The sequence below is a fragment of the Mus caroli genome, chromosome 10 (assembly GCF_900094665.2).
Source record: "Mus caroli chromosome 10, CAROLI_EIJ_v1.1, whole genome shotgun sequence".
NCBI classification, from domain to species: Eukaryota; Metazoa; Chordata; class Mammalia; order Rodentia; family Muridae; genus Mus; species Mus caroli.
The window spans coordinates 6,618,455-6,623,512 of NC_034579.1; the positions used below are offsets into that span (position 1 = coordinate 6,618,455).

General features: G+C 40.6%; 1 long non-coding RNA gene across 1 annotated transcript in view; it reads left to right on the plus strand.

The window, feature by feature from the left end:
• Positions 1 to 307: 307 nt before the first annotated feature.
• Positions 308 to 5,058, plus strand: part of LOC115032123 — a 14,912-nt gene continuing 10,161 nt past the window's right edge. Inside the window, exon 1 of the long non-coding RNA XR_003837756.1 lies at positions 308 to 645. This is a non-coding gene — a long non-coding RNA (uncharacterized LOC115032123). The remainder of the gene's footprint in view (positions 646 to 5,058) is intronic.

Here is a 5,058-nt window from a genome sequence, read left to right on the forward strand (position 1 = left end):
AAAAGTTGGAAAACCACATCTCTTTGCCAGACCAGTATATATTTATATATGAAGAGTAGCTTCATAGGCTCCATGGGAAGATACTCTTGGTATCCAGATCTCTGTGGTTTTGAATGAGCTGGCCTGGCTTAGGAAGATGCACAGTATCCTCAAGATCAAACAGCCTGCAGGGAGCACAGGGAGGTTTGATTGTCATAAAATACAATGGAAGCCAACGCCATTTTTTTAATTACCCAGTGACTATTGGAACAAATGAATTCTTCTAGTGAATTTCCAATCTGCAGATATATTTATGTAGCAGATCAAAAGCAAATTCACAAAAGAACTTTTTTCCTCATTTTAGAGTAAATGAAACAAGATCCTTTATACTCTTCATCTCCAGCATGGCTTTGATATCTTACCTTCCAGGTTTCTTTTCTGTGTTTACATGGTATGCAGTATGCAAGCTCTTAAATGTTTAAATATTGTCATTTACCACCAGAATTGGAGGAAGCCTCACAAGGCAATCTTGAGCAACCTATGACCACGGAAGAGATTCCACAGAGTCCTACATTAGACAAAATGGTATAAATGGAAACATGGTGTAAGATCTCTGTAAAGCACCAAGTATACTCTATAGAGACTGGCATCTGAAAATCACCTGAGGTAAGTTACACAAAATGCCTGCGGTGGTATACTGTGAAACCTGAGTTGTCAAGTAAAAGTGACAGTATTTTAGTGGCAGAATTGCTGTGTGGAAAATACAGTGGAACCAGACATTTTCTTCCCTGATCAAAAGTCTTACTTTCCCATTTATGAGTATGCTTAATCTACTTCCTGTTTTCCATTAATCCAAGAATGTGCATTAATTTCTTCTTACATTTCTGGCCCTTAGTCATAAATCCTCAACACGGAATACGGGTGCTTGATTAATTCATATGGATGGACAAAAGAGTTGAGTAGGTTCTTGGATGTACTTTCATAGATGAAAGAGATCAAGACCTGGCTATGATTTATCAGCCTAATTAACCCTTTAAAAGCATCCCACAAGGGAGCTGAACAAAGGGTAGTGAAGTAGACTCAAGTATACATGAACAGAAAAGAAGAATTAAAATTTGTTATGCTGGGTCTTTCAAAGTTGACTATTAGACCACTTGCCTGGCACATACAATGGCTAAGATAATCTAGCTAGCCCATGAGAACTGTCATGTAGAACAATGACAGTTATAGAACAATTAGAAGGTCCTTGGGTTCATGTCAATAGCCAAATCTGATGTAACTTACATGCATATATGAGCTCTTTTCATACTGTACTTACCTTTAAATACAGTGAAATAAGTGATTCTGCTTCTTAGTTCTCTTAGATTGAGTCAATGGTACTCTACCTTCACAAGAAAACCTTTTAATGGTCTTGACACTCAGAGACGGCCTGTTTTCGCAGTCCTTTTAGAAAGTGTTTGATAAAAGATGTATTAGTTTAAAGTTGTTAATTTGTATATTAACCAAAAAAAGGGTATGTGTTTTAAAAAATCTGTATTCTAGAGAAAGATAAAACAATACTTTTCCTTCTGGTTTTTCTAAATACCTTTGGTGTTCTCTTTTGCACCCCCACACATAGTGAAACTCCCTACATCCCCCCTTCCCCTCTTCAGTGAACCTTCATCATGCTAGCCTCCTCTCTGGCACTCCTTCTCTCCTTCTCCTGCACTGGTACTATTATGCCTTTGGATTCTGTGAATATTTCTGTTTATAGAAATAAACCTAACAATTCAGAGCTAGGGTCCACAAATATGAGAGATTATGTAACTCCTGTCTTCCTGGGTTTCAGTTACTTTTACACGGTATAATATTTTCCAGTTCCATCCAGTTACCTGAAAATTTCAAGATTTTATTTTTTTGTTATAGCTGAAATGTACCCCAATTTTATTATCCATTTACCAGTTGATGGAAATGTAGCTGTTTTCATTTCCTGGCTCCTGTGAATAAGGCAGCAGTGAAATGGCTAAGTAGGTCCCTGTAGTATGATATAGAAACTTTGGGGGATATGCCAAAATTTGGTATAACTGGGACAAATGGTAAATCTATTGTGAGCTTATTGAGGATTCTTCATACTGTTTTCCAGGGTAGCTGCACTCTTTCCCAACACTACCAACAGTGAATACATCTTCTTCCCACACACATTTACCAGTTTTTGTTGTCACTTGTTTTCTTCATCTTAGCTAGGGAAAGACGAAATCTCCAAGTAGTTTAAATTTTGTATTTTCCTGATTACTAAGGATGTTGAACACCTTAAAAGATATCTCTTAGCCATTTTTATTTCTTCTTTTTAGAGGTCTTTGTTCCGATCTGTGGACCACATTTACTTCTAAACTGGGCATTTATAGGCAACAACACATAAAGAAATGGATAAATAAATAATAAACATCAAAAAAAGTGCTGCTCATCTTTCACAAACTTAAGAATAAGGGGGAAGAGGAAGCATAAAAGAAGAGGATGGAGGCAAGAAGAAACAGGAGGGGGGGGGGGAGCCAAGGAGGAGGAGGTAATTTCCTTGGTCATATAACTGTGAATACAAAGGAGAATATGGCATACAGGACTCTAACCTAAATCCACCAAGGAATGCCACCTGTTTTTTCTTTCTCTCCATTGACACTTACCCACCTATGCTGGTTCCCTGAATTTTGTAAATTGTTATGGGTGGCTTTTCACTGTCCCACAGAATGATGTGGTCATGTAACACACAGAGAAACACATACACAGAGATATCAAGGCTAATTCTCTCTTGCTTCCTTGATCTCCTTGATAAAATACTTTTCCCAACCAGCAATGTATATGTGAGATCAGGAACAAATATGTGAAGTGGCAGAGCAGGCCTTAATTCTCCTGCCTTAAGTGCAGTTTCCACCTGCTCTATGATCTAAACTGTACCTTGTGTGACTGGGGCACTACTCGGAATTGGATTTGTCAAGTCTTGGTTACAAGGCTGTCTTCTGTCACCAGAGAGTGGAATCAGCTAATTATTATTGATGACTTCACTGAGGTAGAAAAGATGAAGGAAGCTTATCACTAACTCAAATCAGGGAGGGGCACTTTGCATGTTAAAGATATTTTTCTAAAAATATTTGTGCATTGGAATCATCCTTAGATGGACACAAAATACTGACTTCTGAGTCTCATCTCTCTGATTTTGAGTATCTTGCCCCACACATGAACATAGGGTACAGCTAAATTTGATTCATACGTTATCAAATCTTAATTCTTTTTTATCTGTTCTCTAAACAAGGTCCAGATTCCAAATACATTCATTCAAGATTCCCTGGAATTTGATTCCATGTTACCTCTTTAGACTTATTGTACTGACTAGTTTTGTGTCAACTTGACACAGCTGGAGTTATCACAGAGAAAGGAGCTTCAGTTGAGGAAACGCCTCCATGAGATCCAATTGTAAGGCATTTTCTCAGTTTGAGATCAAGGAGGAAAGGCCCCTTGTGGGTGGGACCATCTCTGGGCTGGTAGTCTTGGGTTCTATAAGAGAGCAGGCTGAGCAAGCCAAGGGAAGCAAGCCAGTAAGGAACAGCCCTCCGCGGCCTTTGTATCAGCCCCTGCTCCTTGCCCTGCTTGAGTTCCAGTCCTGACTTCCTTTGGTGATGAACAGCAGTGTGGAAATGTAAGCCGAATAAACCCTTTCCTTCCCAACTTGCTTCTTGGTCATGATGTTTGTGCAGAATAGAAACCCTGACTAAGACACTTATCATCTACTTCTTTACTCAAACCTTAGACTCTAGCCAATACAGGACATATACTGGCCTCTGTGTATCTGGAAAGTATCTGTTGATGTAGTTACCTGGTTCTACAACATAGACTAAAGCTGTAGAGCTGAACATTCTGCAGTGCTGGAGACATTCTTCTGTGCCATCTAATATGGTAGCCATTGGTCACCATACTCTCTTGACCCTTGAGCATTTGGGATATGGCTGGTATGACTGAATTTGTTATTACGTCAGTTTTGTTCAAGTTAAAATAGCTACATGCAGGAGTCAAAGTCAGACAGAATGCTTTCTTCGATGAATACAACATTTTGTCTTAAATCTTAAGGGTCTCATAGCATAATCTTCCTCTGTCAGGATAAATTCTCTGATACCTCCTATTGCAACTACTCCTGTGCATCTGCATTGCACGGAACATGTGACTTTTACTACTGTTGCTCCCATTTTGTTTTTGTTTCTGTTGCTTCTGCTTTACAACCCCAGATATCAGAGACTTCTTAAAAGGAAGAACTGCTCAGAAGACTTGTGTGTAGGATGTGGAGGTCAGTCTTGTGAAGGAGAAAGTGGGATAGAGAGCGAGGTACCACAGGCTCCTGAGACTCCTCAAAGAGTCCTAACCTGCCGCACAGGCATTGGATCTAAGATGGCTCCTTGAACACCAGTGAGACCACAAAAAAGAACCTAAGCCAGGGAATGACTGCTTGCCCCACCCCCTGAATTCCTGAAAGTCCTAACAGGTGACAATGCTCCTGAACCCCCAGCTCCTCCTGAGTAACCTCGTCAGGCAGGGCTTTCATTGGGGCATGGTTAAGGGTGACAGTGTCTGATGGGATACTAGTGGCTGAGGATTTAGAGGCTTAGGGTTGGCTCAAACACTGTGTATAAGCTTTTGTGATGTGCAATAAACTCAGATCTTCACCCTGATGCTGCTCGCCGGAGTCTGGTGATTCAGATTTGTCATGTGATCCCGTAGCCTCTCACCTAGCATCCTTGGTCCTCCATCAATGATAAATGCCTGTACACACCCAAATCTACACATTACTAGCTAGGCCTCAGACATGTGTGTGTGTGTGTGTGTGTGTGTGTGTACGTACACATACATACATGAAGGTTCATATGCTAAAGTGTGGGGCGCCGCTATCTTCCGGTACTGAGTCATTTCCTCAGTACCAACTAGTAAACATCTAGTCTGCGCCTGCGCTGGAAATCCCCGCCCTGGGCAGCTCCGCCTCAGGGATAACATCATATGGGGTGATCAGTGTTGAGCCAATCATGGCTTGCCACGTCCGAGGCGGGGAGAATTTCCTATAAA